Source organism: Pseudorca crassidens, chromosome 8, assembly GCF_039906515.1.
Source record: "Pseudorca crassidens isolate mPseCra1 chromosome 8, mPseCra1.hap1, whole genome shotgun sequence".
NCBI classification, from domain to species: Eukaryota; Metazoa; Chordata; class Mammalia; order Artiodactyla; family Delphinidae; genus Pseudorca; species Pseudorca crassidens.
The window spans coordinates 49,803,351-49,819,021 of record NC_090303.1 but is presented as its reverse complement, the minus strand read 5'-3'; the positions used below and the strand labels follow the sequence as shown (position 1 = coordinate 49,819,021).

Genomic DNA, 15,671 nt, shown 5'->3' with positions numbered 1-15,671 from the left:
AGCAAAGAGCTAGACTTGGGGTTCTCTAAATACTGCCCAAAATGACTACCTCAAGGAACAGAGTAACCTTAACAAAGGAGTGTGCCACCAGAGTCCCATGGACAGGGGGAGAGCATCACATAAGCACGCAGCCACAATGATGAATTTCCTAGGATATCAAAAGAACTGCAGGTTAGATACCCCAGTGATTTGGGGTTGGGGGGCGGGCAGTTTTCAAATAATGCACTAAAGTTTGCCAAGAAAAAGTGTCAGCTTTCTAAAAAAGAAAAAAACCTGCCATGTGCAGAGAACACAGACGTCAGCTCATTTCAGCCCTGATCAAATAATGCCTTTTCTTTCCTCTGACCTCCTCCCTCTCCCTCAGCCCCCTCCTCCACCAAAGGGGTCAGAAACTGCAGTTAGCAAAGCTGAAGGAGGAGAGGGCACAGAAGCAGGAAGTAGAGAATCAGAAACAGAGCTCACCAGGTCGGCCTTCCCCACTTCAGGCCTTCTTTCGGACAGACCTAAGCTGGAAGAGATGAGATGCCTCACCTTCAAATAATAATCAAGGTTATTACTACGTGGAAGTGGGGATTTTAATGACCAACATAAAACCTCTTGGGTGGCTAGAAGAGCACAAAAGGTTTCCCTGCCTGGAATTCATGCAGGGCCAGAAAAGAATCTGTCCCACTGAGCAGGTTGGAACAGGAAGTGGGGAAAAGATTAAAGCTGTCTTATGATTCTCAAGAAGACTTGCTTGTTCACTATAGCAAGGTTATTTGCCACATCAGAATTCCAGTAAGTTCTGTCTTCTGGTCTTCAGGATAGGTATTCCAAGAAAGAATGAGGCAAAGAGCACACAATTTTTTGATATCGACATGGTTCAGTGGGGAGAAGAGTTAGGGACAGGTCATGAAAGATTCCTCCCAGTTTCTCTAGCCAAGTCCCTCGCCAACTCAGACTCAGGCTGGCAAACAACACTGTGAATTCACTTTGCTGCCCAGAGTTCAGTATCAGCTGAGGCTGAGTTTGCTTTCTCCCTCCCTTAACCCCTTCCCCCCCCCCATTTCTCCTAATGGCCCAAACTGAACACTTTCTTTTTTGACTGTGTAATGGTAATCTGCTTTCCCCAGAGAGACTGGGACCTGGACCCTCTGTCCCAGGTGCCCTGCCACGAGCCAGGGTCACTTTCCCAATAGACTAATCTCCTAGGTTCTGCCTGCCTGACAACACATTCTACCCACCCTCTGTGTTTCCTCTGCCCTGCCCCACTGACCGGATTCCACCTCTTTATAGCAACACCCGCCCACAATTCTGCCACACCCCTGAGGAAGAGCCTGCAGCCATGAATTTTCTCAGCTCTGACTTCAGCCTCTACCCACCAGCCTTTGCTACTAAGATCCCAGTATGCCTTGCATCTGAACCCATAGAAAGTTGGAGCCAAAAAAGAACTTGGAATGACTCATTTGCAACTGTTTGTCATTAAAAGTGGCACAACCCTTAAAGAAGAAAGGTGGGAGGTAAAAATTGGGACCTCTGTTATCACATAAGACTAGGAAAGTAGCCACAAAGTGTTCATAATGTTCCTCAGTGGTTATCATTTCAAATCAGACTCAAACCAGGAAGATGCAAAGATAATCATGAAATATGAGGCTCATTGCTGCCGAGCACCAGTTAGTTCCAAATGTGTTCATTTATTCATTTGCAGTAACAGCCTCTGAAATCAGTGGAGTGGTCTCTAGAAAGTAGAGGAATAAAATAATTTTCCAACTCTCATAGTCAGAGGGCTAATTCAAGTTTCAAAAGCAACACTAACTTGCTTAAAGTACCATAAAAAGAGAGAGTGGAAATTCCATCCTGCTTTAATCACTGTCCACTGCAAGTTCCCTTAATGATTTCCAGCTGCCTCCATTTAAGTTGTTGCTTCGACAGAACTTTCATACAAGCTTGGAACATTTTAAAGTTAAAAAAAAAAAAAAAAAACCTTACTTTTCCCTCAACTGCATTCTAACCAAAAGCAGATTTCTCTTGGATTATATAAGAATATGATGAGCTGGAAGGGAGCAGGGGAGGGGAAAGGAGTAAAGCGTCAGCCTCTGCTTTTTTGCAGTCTCCACAAACCATTCCACAGGAGGCACAAAGAAAAATGTGGAAACCCAGGGAGAAGCCCACACCCTTGTGGAAAGTCAAAAAATGCTTTTACTTCAACATACCACTGCATTCCTAAATGAAGAAAAACTATGCAGAATTAAGGCACCATGAAATAATTACCTCCAAAGTCGTATAAGTTAAAATTGTGTGTGTGTGTGTAGTGTGTGTGTGTGTACTGTGTGTGTGGTGTGTGTGTGTGTGGTGTGTATGTGTGATTTGTGTGTGTGATGTGTGTGTGATGTGGGGGTGTGTGGTATGTGTGTGATGTGTATGCGTGAGTGTGATGTGTGTGTGATGTGTGTGCGTGGGGGGTGTGTTTGTGTGATGTGTGTGTATGATGTGTGGGGTGTGCGTGTGTGGTATGTGTGTGGTGTGTGTGTGTGTGTGTGTGTGTGTGTGTGTGTGTGTGTGTGGTGAGTAAATGGAAGTATTTACAGACAAAATTGTACTGGCCAAATAGCCTGTAACCCCAAATAATTCATTCTTTGCATGTGGGACGGAGTGGAGAACAATGGAAACATGGATACACAATATAATAAAAGATTAGATATTAACTATCAAATAAGGTATTTTGTTACAAATCATGAGCTTGAGGTTTCATGCCCCTTTAAGGTCGTAGTTTTCTTTCCAACATGGTCGTATGCTCTTAAAAAGTAAAGAGCAACCATTTCTTAGTAATCTTTGTCTTCCACCACAGCCCCTAGCACTAGCATCTCAATGAAAACCCATTAAAGTAGACAAAGGAAAATTTTCAGAGACTGATGTTAGTTAAGCAATAGGATATGTGAATGAAGAAAATACAGATGGCTTGAGAATAGATGAAATAATAGATTCTTTCATTCTCATGATTCCATCAATCTATAATTTTTTCACATATCATTAAGTTTTCCATGTAGATATAGTCCTACATTGTAGGGCAGAAAGGAACCTTAATAGGTCCTCAAATTTTCCTCTAAAAACTATCCCAGACTACTGAAAATCTACTTTCCTTTAAAAAAAAGAGATCTATAAATTAACCTGTTAATATTTTTTTCTCGTCCACCATGTCTGTAAGGAAAAACTCTACCTATCCCAAATCCTTTATTTTGCACATTGAATCCTTTGATGGTGGGGGGAGGGATTCTTAACAATATTAACAAATTCATAATAGTGTTCTATTTAAAATCCAAAACAGGTACAAAGGATGTACAAGAAATAATAGCTAAGTCAGTCTTTGAGTCACTTCTCATCCTCATCTTCATTCATTTTGACAATGATTTTTGAGTACTTCGGGTGAAGCAGATGTTGAAAATCCCATAGATGTTCCTCATAAATCTCATTCCTATCATTTAGGAGCAACTGGAGACTCTAGAATTTCTATCTATAAGGGCCCTGGGGATAATAATCTGGTTGGCTGGCAAGGATGTCAACTTCTGAAGCTGCAGTGAATGCAGCTTCTGCATGCAGTTCTGAAGCTGCATGTGAATACTGAGGACACTGTTTTACTTGCATTGCATCTTTATTTGAGGGCTTGAAGGGTTAAATTCCCCCCTTCCTCAAGCCACTTGGTACTGTCCCTGTTGAGGATCTCATTTTAATACATTTTTGAAATGTTATTCTGAATCTTTCCAAGCTCTCCATATTATTCTCAAATTCTAGTGCCAAAAATTGTACAGAAGACTCTAATGTGGGTAAGCACATTAGATGAAGACAAATTCATCAGTTTATAATTGCTGGGTTTTGCTTATTTGGAAGCCTCAGTAATTACACTTTTCAAACAAATTCACTGCTCTTTTGATTCCTTATGACTAGATAATTTTAGCTGACTATCACTGCAAACAATCATTTATTTTCAAAAAAGTGTTCTGCATTTGAAAGCCGTCAATAATATAGAATGTGAGTATATTATATCCGTACTGATCCTTTCTTTTGCCTACTCTTTCTATACATACCTGCCCCTTCCATTTCTTCTCTTATTTTTCTTTCTGTTAAATATATTAATACATAAAATACTATTAATAAATATTCCTGTGCCACATGTTTTTCTTTCATGGTCTATGTGTTTTACCTTCTTTACTAGATGTAAGTTTCTTAATTATAAAGACATTGCCTAGTTCATCTTTGCATCTCAGTGGCCAGCATCTGGCACACAGAAAATATTAAGAATGGTTTGTTGAGTGAATGAATGAAAATACCAAAACCTGAACCCTGGAAGAAAGATATAAAATAAATCTTTAATACTTTAATAAATGGATTCAAAACGTGTTTCAGATAACTATTAGCAAGTCCTCAAATCTAACACTTCTAGGAGGCCCACTAGGGAGGGTCAACATAACCCCATAAGGGCATAAACACAGCTGTTGTTCTCTTCAGGATATGATTAGTTTTGATTTATTGCACACATCCACCTGCAAGGCTTCTCAAGCACAGAGAGTCATAATCTCCAAAGTCACCTGGTGACAAGTGAGTCCCTCAGCTCCATTGCTCACCTGGATCAGCAGCTCTCATTTATCTGTCAGGCAGCTCAGAACTGCTCGCAGCCTCAAGGCCCACAAACTTAGGCTTTGTCAAATCAAATGGGTAATAATTTACAATTTAAGTATCTTTTACAGGATAGTGAGTTATTTCTCTTCTTCATCTTTTTTCCTACAAAATAAAACCTTGGAATTATGGACCGCAAATAGATATATAGTTAGTGCTTTTCTTTTTGAGAAGATAGGTGCATTATCCTGTCATTGGTCACAAGGAAGATGAGGCAGGGAATTTAAAGGATCCAAGTAAACATATCAACACTTCCCCCAGAAGGGCTCAAAGTGCATGGATTGGTTGCATACGGCAAGCCACAGAATATGCCAGAAGAAAGGAGGGAAATCAGGTAAAACTCAGTTTTGAAACTGAGATAGAAATGTAAAATAGGAATGGAAGACAGAATGTCCGCAAGGAAAGCTATGCTCCCTAAGGAGTTAAATCCTGAATCCTGAGATGGTAAATTCTAACCAGGCTTTAAAACAGATCAAGTTACCTCACGTACATATAACTTACCTCTTCTGTGAAGTTTGTTCTTACTTCCAACTAAAATAATGCATGGACAATAAATACTTGACCACGTGCAAAGAATACCACAAATGAAGAGCAGACCCAAAAAAATGTGATTCCCCAACGGAAAAAGGAAATTATCCTGTAGTTATCCTACATCATAAACACCACTTAACACAGGATCCCTGAGTAAAGTATGCCTTGCAATTAATAGTCTCATCCATATCCAAAGTCTGGCCCCTTTCATCTTTTCTTAGCAGTCTCTGCAAAGAGAAGGGAGCATTTCAAAAATTTATTTACCCACTGATAGGACACTGAATTAGGAATTAAAATTCATGTTTGAATCCTGGTTCACTCTCTTAGCACTGTGTGAGTTTTTAGTAAATTACTTAAGATCTCTTCAATTTTTTTAAATGATAAAATGGGGAGGTTAATGACACTTGCCCTAATAACCTCTCATATGGTTGAGATAATCAAATGAGATGCTATATTTAAATGTGCTTTGCAAGCTCTAAACTGTCATGCAAATATAAGATATTAATTGAATACGTTTGATAACATAAATGGCTTTCATAGAAATTTTTCTACCATTCTATAAGACAGAAAACTGCTGTGAATCTTTCCTATAACAAAAGAACATAAAAATAAATAGCTCTAATGATACTTAAACAGCTTTGCCCTATCTACAAACCATCTGTCACTACTAAAAACAGCTACTAAAATTACAGAGGTAAGCAAATTCTTCCAGGTAGCTCCTTTCTCTTGTTTCATTGAGCTTTGGGGAAATATTTTTTAAGTTATAGTGTATTCCTCCTAACTGGTTTCTGATGTACATATGAAGGATAACTCTCCAGACGCTCACTCTTTCCAGAAAGTATTTACTTAGAGAAAATTAGAATTTAATTTATACTGGATGATCAATACAGACCTTTATGCATGCAATACATCTAATACACTGCAGCCAGATTAATTTCCCTAGTCAGTGATTAATTGCCTTCTCTGTCCCAGGCGCTGGAGAAGGTGTCTGGAATACAGCAGAGAGCACAGTGGGCAGGGTCTCTGCCCTTCTAAATGTCAAATCCGTAGTTTTGTTTCAGAGCTCATCTTTCTCCACCTCCATGACATTTGATTTTGCTGCCAATTCACCTTCTTGAAACTTTCTTCTCTCTCAACTTTGAAGACACTATTCTTCCTTAACGTAGCGGATACCACTGGCCAAATGCCCCAACCTGAATTTCCAACCTCTTCTCCTTCATCACCCTCCATCTAGGGTTAGAGATGTGATGCAGTTCTGATTAATTAGATGTAAGATGAAGTCTATGCTGATGTTCCTGCAATACACAGGAAGCACTCCTTCCTCTTACTGATTCCTTCTGCTAAAATGTAGATTACTATATAGAGCTATAGTCGCCAACATGCTACCATGGGGGAAAGTCATGGCAGTTACAGTCTAGGAGTTAATTAAACTCAGCTAAGTCAAATTCACTGTCAGTCAGCTTACATCTCCTCAAAGAGACCTCCCCAAACCTCCCAATCTAAATTAGCACCTCCTACTAGATATTTTCAGAGCACTTTGTGATCTTCCTTAATATAACCTATATATTTTTAGTTCTATAGTTCACTGTGATAGTATTTATTTTACATCTTTCTCCTCCACTGGAAAGCAAAGGAATAATTAAGTCTCTTTATAACCATTCCACATTCAGTGCCTCACAGATCATCTCGCACATGTTATGTGCTTAGCAAATATGTATTGAAATTTGATGACTTCTCTAGACTTATGTTTCAAATTACCTTCTGGGTATATCTACTTGAATATTTTGCAGCGCTTTCAAAACAAAGACCCAAAGTAGATTTTATTTTTACTGAATTTCTATTCCCAGTTAATGGCATCACCAGAGACCAAAGCCAGAAACCTCCAAATCCTCCTTACCTTTGACTCCTCCACTCCCCCTTGCAAGCAGCTTGTATCTCAGCCCTCCCAGTTCTGTCAATTGAATATTTCTTCACCCTCTTCTTCATCCCCTTGGTACTGTGCATCCTTCCTTACTTCAAGCCCTCATTATACCTGCATTACTACAGTATTACTATTGCAGTAGGCTGCTCATTCATCTTCCTGTGTATTTGAATTCCATCCTTATTCATGATCTTCAACTAAGTATCATGCCCATTTTACAGATCAGAAAGACTAAGGCTACAAGAGTTCAAGAAACTTACCTCAGGTCACCCAACTAGTAAGCAGCAGAGCTGGAATTTATACTGGTCTATATCCCTAAATCAGGAGACTTGGGAGAGATCTTCTAGACCTCAGCATGACCAAATGCCCCAATCCAGGCAACCTGAATTATAAGACTATGTTTATACATGGATCAGCCCCAGAAGTCTGTGCATTTCTTGGGAACAGAGAAAAGATTTTCATTTCGTCCCTCTCCATCATCCATCACCGCCCCTTCCCCAGGACACAGCATAGTATTTGCTCCATTGTAGATTAGATTATCAAAGGATGTTTGAGACAGAAAGGAGAAAAAAAAAGGAAAGAGAAATAAGGAAGGATTCTTCCAAGGGAGAGAGAGGGAGAGGGGTCCAAAGCAATAAGACATAAGAGAAAGAGACAGGAACAGAAAACATAACTCACTTAATTTAGATTCTTGTTCAGAAGTTATGTTTTTTCAAAAAATGTTAAGTTTGAATTTCGGCTGATGTTTTACTTAGTTCAGCACAGGGAAAATTCCAACTTGGCCTTTTCCCTCAGGAACATTTATGAAGAGTTAAGAGTTAAATGATGATGTGAAGTAAGAAAAGTCAATTCACATATACCCTTCCTCAGAGTAAAAGTGAGCGGCTAAGTGCCACCAAGTAAATCACCTCTCCTCTAAAAGCTCTACCCTCTCCCCTTCAAAACAATTACGGTCTAAAAAGCCAGATTGATTTGTCACATTTTTATGTTTTTACCATTTTGTGCTTTAAAAGTAATTTGGGACTGTATTTAGGGCTGCAATTTCTCCTCTATAGCAACTAAATACCTTAAACCTTTCAGTCTGATAATTAACCTACCAAACTATTTCACCCAAGTAATCTTCTGGAAATTTAACAATGTATCCCCCAAATCTTTTGTAGGCTGGTTTTGCCTCAGCACCACTAACTCACTCAGTATCATGTTTCTCATAGGCGGCAGCTGAAATGAAATATGCATACTATGTAATTGGAAAAAGATTCTGTCTCATTTGCCTCAGCTGTTCTTCCTTGTTGGAAATGCAGAGGGAAAGAAGGCAGTAAGAAAACCTTCCTGCTGACAGTTTAGAAGAAAAGCCATCATCACAGGGCCACATCAGCAGGGGTGGGCCTGAGTTCTCTGCAGGTTTCTCACAAGGCCCTTAGACCCCAAGACACTCATCATGGTCCCTTGACACTAAATGAGAAGCGTTTCGATAAAACAATATGGTGTGCAATTACAAAACACATCGTAAGTGCCCCCTACTCACTGGGTCTGTTCCATTTCCAAAATGCTCTTGTTCTGCTTTTCAAAAAAAAAAAAAAAATCACCTCTAGCCAAAGTGCCACATGTGCAGAGAAATAACACATTCTGTTTTTATTCTTTTATGTGTTTCCATAATCCTGGTAATAAAACATCAAAATGAGAATCTCTCTCATTAGGCTGGGGTTTATATGGGAGACAATTTAAAATTTTATAAAGTTGCTATCACTTATAGCTTCAGTTCCCTATTATTTAGAATTTAATTGTTCAATTCATGAAATAGTTATAGCTAGCGCTTATTATACTTTCCACGTGCCAGGCACTGTTCTAAGTAACTCATATATATTAATTGTGTCCTCAAAAGCTCCTATGAGGTAGGTGCTATTATTATCACTCCTATCTTTACAGATAACTGAAGCACAGCGAGGTTAAAAAACTTGCCCACATCACCAGCTAGTAAGTGGTGCCGACACCATAGTGCCTCTTACTTAGATAGGTTATCATTTATGTGTCCACTACTTCTTTATTCCTCCTTTCTGTGTTCCCTTTGGCGCCATTTTATTCATCTATCCATTTAGCAAATGCTTACCCTTAGAGAGTGTCATCAGTATATGGAGGAGATATGAGGCACAACCCCAAAGTCACAAGAGAGGGAAATAAAGTAGGCTCAGAGAATCCTTCAGAAATGTGGCAGAAGCAGTCAGTGCTCCCTGAATATCCATAGGTTCCTTACTTTTCCAGCTTTCCTTGAAGTTGGAGGGAGCCATGTGACTAGCTCTGGCCAATGAGCAGAAGTAAAGTGAAGTGAGAAAGCGTACAGAAAGACAGAGCATTCAACTATGTCAAATGCCACTGGTAGGTCAAACATGGTGGGAATTGAGAATTGATTGTGATACTTAACCATGTGGAGGCTATTATTGAGCATGATTAGAATAGTTTCTCTATAGAAAGTCATTAGCAGCATTATTGAGCCAACAATATAGAGTACAAGAAACTACTTCACCAATGGGTACAGAAGACAGGTATATAGAAGTTAATCAATAATTGGCATTGAGTTACAGAACCTAGATCCTTCTCCTCAAACGTATGTGGTTCTCTTACCTAAGCCACTCAGAATCCTCTTTTGTTTTCCTTGTTCTATTACACATCCACATACTCACACACATATATCAAGTTGTCGTAAATTGAATTATTGGTCCAAAGTCTTTTACTCTCCTATAGTAGTGCTATCCACCTGTAGTTTTGCCATGGTCTTATGGTAAATAGAGTATACTTCTAAGCCCCTTAACTTTGGACTTGGTCATATGATTTGCTTTGGCCAGTGGGACATTAGCAAAGACAACCTCAGCCTAAAAATCGAAATTTGCAAAAAACAAAACAAAACAAAAATGAAAATGAGCAAACCAAGCCAAACAAAAACACACAGATACAGAAGAACAAATTAGTGGTTACCAGAGGGGAAGGGGAATGAGGGGAGGGCAAAATGAGTAAAGGGGGTTAATTGTATGGTGACAGATGAAAACTAAACTTCTGGTGGTGAGCGTGCTGTGGTGTATAAAGTGGAAATATAATGTTGTACACATGAAACTTATATAACATTATAAACAATGATAACTCAATTTCCAAATTAAATAAATAAAATTTGAAGACAGAAAAAGAAATTGAAATTTACCTGAGCAATTGGACTTGCCCTCTTACAGGTCTACATAACCCTGAGATAGTCCACACACCCAGGATATTCCATTGGTCCCATACAGACACCCCAAACTAACCTGCAACCTGGAATCCAGTCCAGCCGACATCAGCCAAACTTCAGGTGACCTGCAAAGGCATGAGTGAGAAATAAATGAATTTTTTGCTAGAAGCTAACAAATTTTGCAGTGTTTGTTATACAGCATTACTGTGAATATAGCTGACTAAAACAAAATTAAAGTTATAAATCTCTCAAATGTCCTGAAAAAAATAAGGCACAAAGTTTTGCCTGGACTCTTCTCTAATTATAAGCCTCAGATTGACCAGTGCATAAAGCCACTCCACCCAATACCCACACCACACAGTAAAATTGTTTCGTTCTCCTCTTAAAAAATCAAAGACTAGGGCTTTCGGGAAGATGGTGGAAGAGTAAAACGCGGAGATCACCTTCCTCCCCACAAATACACCAGAAATACATCTACACGTGGAACAACTCCTACAGAACACCTACTGAACGCTGGCAGAAGACCTCAGACATCCCAAAAGGCAGGAAACCCCCCACGTACCCGGGTAGGACAAAAGAAAAAAGAATAAAGAGAGACAAAAGGATAGGGACAGGACCTGCACCAGTGGGAGGGAGCTGTGAAGGAGGAATGGTTTCCACAGACTAGGAAACCCCTTTGCGGGCTGAGACTGCGGGTGGCGGAAGGGGAAATCTTTGGGGCCGCGGAGGAGAGCACAGCAACAGAAGTGCGGAGGGCAAAGCGGAGAGATTCCCGCACAGAGGATCAGGGCTGACCAGCACTCACCAGCCCAAGAGGCTTGTCTGCTCACCCGCCGGGGCGGGCGGGGCTGGGAGCTGAGGCTCGGGCTTCGTTCGGAGCGCCGGCAGAGGACTAGCGGCGTGAACACAGCTTGCAGGGGGTTAGTGCGCCACGGCTAGCCGGGAGGGAGTCCGGGGAAAAGTCTGGACCTGCCGAAGAGGCAAGAGACTTTTTCTTCCCTTTGCTTCCTGGTGCGCGAGGAGAGGGGATTAAGAGCGCTGCTTAAAGGAGCTCCAGAGACGGGCGTGAGCCGCGGCTAAAAGCGCGGACCCCAGAGACGGGCGTGAGACGCTAAGGCTGCTGCTGCCGCCGCCAAGAAGCCTGTGTGCGAGCACAGGTTATTATCCACACCCCTCTTCTGGGGAGCCTGTGCAGCCCGCCGCTGCCAGGGTCCCGGGATCCAGGGACAACTTCCCCGTGAGAACGCACGGCGCGCCTGACGTTGGTGCAACGTCACGCCGGCCTCTGTCGCCGCAGGTTCGCCCCGCCCTCCGTGCCCCTCCCTCCCCCCAGGCCTGAGTGAGCCAGAGCCGCCGCATCAGCGGCTCCTTTAACCCTGTCCTGTCTGAGCGAAGAACAGACGCCCTCCAGTGACCTACACGCAGAGACGGGGCCAAATCCAAAGCTGAGCCCCCGGGAGCTGTGAGAACAAAGAAGAGAAAGGGAAATCTCTCCCAGCAGCCTCAGAAGCAGCGGATTAAAGCTCCACAATCGGGCTTCCCTGGTGGCACAGTGGTTGAGAGTCTGCCTGCCGATGCAGGGGACACGGGTTCGTGCCCCGGTCCGGGAAGATTCCACATGCCGCGGAGTGGCTGGGCTCATGAGCCGTAGCCGCTGAACCTGCGCGTCTGGAGCCTGTGCTCCGCAACGGGAGAGGCCACAACAGTGAGAGGCCCGCGTACCACAAAAAAAAAAAACAAAAAACAAAAAACTCCACAATCAACTTGATGTCTGTGGAATATATGACTAGACAACGAATCATCCCAAATTGAGGAGGTGGACTTTGAGAGCAAGATTTATACTGTATAGCTTTGCTTCCACCATTTGTCCTAGGGTTCTATCTGTCCGTCTTTTTTTTTCCTTAACAATTATTTTTTTATTTTAATAACTTTACTATATTTTATCTTTATTTTATTTTACTTTATCTTCTTTCTTGCTTGCTTTTTTTCCTTCCTTCCCTCCTTCCTTCCTTCCTCCCTTCCTCCCTCCCTCTCTTTCTTTCTTTCTTTCTTTCTACTTCTACTAATTCTTTCTTTCTACTTTTTCTCCCTTTTATTCTGAGCCGTGTGGATGAAAGGCTCTTGGTGCTACAGCCAGGAGTCAGTGCTGTGCCTCTGAGGTAGGAGAGCCAACTTCAGGACACTGGTCCACAAGAGACCTCCCAGCACCACATAATATCAAACGGTGAAAATCTCCCAGAGACCTCCATCTCAACACCAGCACCCAGCTTCACTCAACGACCAGCAAGCTACAGTGCTGGACATCCTATGCCAAACAACTAGCAAGACAGGAACACAACCCCACCCATTAGCAGAGAGGCTGCCTAAAACCATAATAAGTCCACAGACACCCCAAAACACACCACCAGACGTGGACCTGCCCACCAGAAAGACAAGATCCAGCCTCATCCACCAGAACACAGGCACTAGTACCCTCCACCAGGAAGCCTACACAATCCACTGAACCAACCTTAGCCACTGGGGACAGACACCAAAAACAACGGGAACTACAAGCCTGCAGCCTGCAAAAAGGAGACCCCAAAAAAGTAACAAAAACAAAATGAGAAGACAGAAAAACACACAGCAGATGAAGGAACAAGATAAAAACCCACCAGACGTAACAAATGAAGAAGAAATAGGCAGTCTACCTGAAAAAGAATTCAGAATAATGATAGTAAAGATGATCCAAAATCTTGGAAATAGAGTAGACAAAATGTAAGAAACATTTAACAAGGACCTAGAAGAACTAAAGATGAAACAAACAATGATGAACAACACAATAAATGAAATTTAAAATACTCTAGATGGGATCAATAGCAGAATAACTGAGGCAGAAGAACGGATAAGTGACCTGGAAGATAAAATAGTGGAAATAACTACTGCACAGCAGAATAAAGAAAAAAGAATGAAAAGAACTGAGGACAGTCTCAGAGACCTCTGGGACAACATTAAACGCACCAACATTCGAACTATAGGGGTTCCAGAAGAAGAAGAGAAAAAGAAAGGGACTGAGAAGGTATTTGAAGAGATTATAGTTGAAAACTTCCCTAATATGGGAAAGGAAATAGTTAAGTCCAGGAAGCACAGAGAGTCCCATACAGGATAAATCCAAGGAGAAATACGCCAAGACACATATTAATCAAACTGTCAAAAATTAAATACAAAGAAAACATATTAAAAGCAGCAAGGGAAAAACAACAAATAACACACAAGGGAATCCCCATAAGGTTAACAGCTGATCTCTCAGCAGAAACTCTGCAAGCCAGAAGGGACTGGCAGGACATATTTAAAGTGATGAAGGAGAAAAATCTGCAACCAAGATTACTCTGCCCAGCAAGGATCTCATTCAGATTTGATGGAGAAATTAAAACCTTTACAGACAAGCAAAAGCTGAGAGAGTTCAGCACCACCAAACCAGCTCTACAACAACTGCTAAAGGAACTTCTCTAGGCAAGAAACACAAAAGAAGGAAAAGACCTACAATAACGAACCCAAAACAATTAAGAAAATGGGAATAGGAACGTACATATCAATAATTACCTTAAATGTAAATGGACTAAATGCTCCCACCAAAAGACACAGATTGACTGAATGGATACAAAAACAAGACCCATATATTTGCTGTCTACAAGAGACCCACTTCAGACCTAGAGACACATACAGACTGAAAGTTAGGGGATGGAAAAAGGTATTTCAGGCAAATGGAAACCAAAAGAAAGCTGGAGTAGCAATTCTCATATCAGACAAAATAGACTTTAAAATAAAGACTATTAGAAGAGACAAAGAGGGACACTACATAATGATCAAGGGATTGATCCAAGAAGAAGATATAACAATTGTAAATATTTATGCACCCAACATAGGAGCACCACAATACATAAGGCAAATACTAACAGCCATAAAAGGGGAAATCGACAGTAACACATTCATAGTAGGGGACTTTAACACCCCACTTTCACCAATGGACAGATCATCCAAAATGAAAATAAATAAGGAAACACAAGCTTTAAATGATACATTAAACAAGATGGACTTAATTGATATTTATAGGACATTCCATCCAAAAACAACAGAATACACATTTTTCTCAAGTGCTCATGGAACATTCTGCAGGAAAGATCATATCTTGGGTCACAAGTCAAGCCTTGGTAAATTTAAGAAAATTGAAATTGTTTCAAGTGTCTTTTCCGACCACGACGCCATGAGACTAGATATTAATTACGGGAAAAGATCTGTAAAAAATACAAACACATGGAGGCTAAACAATACACTACTTAATAACGAAGTGATCACTGAAGAAATCAAAGAGGAAATAAAAAAAATACCTAGAAACAGGTGACAATGGAGACACGACAACCTAAAATCTATGGGATGCAGCAAAAGCAGTTCTAAGAGAGAAGTTTATAGCAATACAAGCCCACCTTAAGAAACAGGAAACATCTCGAATAAACAACCTAACCTTGCACCTAAAGCAACTAGAGAAAGAAGAACAAAAAACCCCCCAAAGTTAGCAGGAGGAAAGAGATCATAAAAATCAGATCAGAAATAAATGAAAACGAAATGAAGGAAACGATAGCAAAGATCAATAAAACTAAAAGGTGGTTCTTTGAGAAGATAAACAAAATTGATAAACCATTAGCCAGACTCATCAAGAAAAAAAGGGAGAAGCGGGGCTTCCCTTGTGGCGCAGTGGTTGAGAATCTACCTGCTAATGCAGGGGACACGGGTTCGAGCCCTGGTCTGGGAAGATCCCACATGCCGCGGAGCAACTCGGTCTGTGAGCCACAATTACTGAGCCTGCGCATCTGGAGCCTGTGCTCCACAACAAGAGAGGGTGCGATAGTGAGAGGCCCACACACCGCGATGAAGAGTGGCCTCCACTTGCCACAACTAGAGAAAGCCCTCGCACAGAAACGAAGACCCAACACAGCCATAAATAAATAAATAAATAAAATTTAAAAAACAAAAAAAAAAGGAGAAGACTCAAATCAATAGAATTACAAATGAAAAAGGAGAAGTAACAACTGACACTGCAGAAATACAAAAGATCATGAGAGATTACTACAAGCAACTCTATGCCAATAAAATGGACATCCTGGAAGAAATGGACAAATTCTTAGAAAAGCACAACCTGCCAAGACTGAATCAGGAAGAAATAGAAAATATGAACAGACCAATCACAAGCACTGAAATTGAAACTGTGATTAAAAATCTTCCAACAAACAAAAGCCCAGGACCAGATGGCTTCACAGGCGAATTCTATCAAACATTTAGAGAAGAGCTAACACCAATCCTTCTCAAACTCTTCCAAAATAT

General features: G+C 41.0%; 1 long non-coding RNA gene across 1 annotated transcript in view; it reads right to left on the bottom strand.

Moving 5' to 3' along the window:
• The window catches only part of LOC137229054 (uncharacterized), a 206,380-nt gene extending 195,934 nt beyond the window's left edge, over positions 1 to 10,446 (bottom strand). The window contains exon 1 of the long non-coding RNA XR_010945516.1: positions 10,393 to 10,446. This is a non-coding gene — a long non-coding RNA (uncharacterized lncRNA). The remainder of the gene's footprint in view (positions 1 to 10,392) is intronic.
• Positions 10,447 to 15,671: the final 5,225 nt, after the last annotated feature.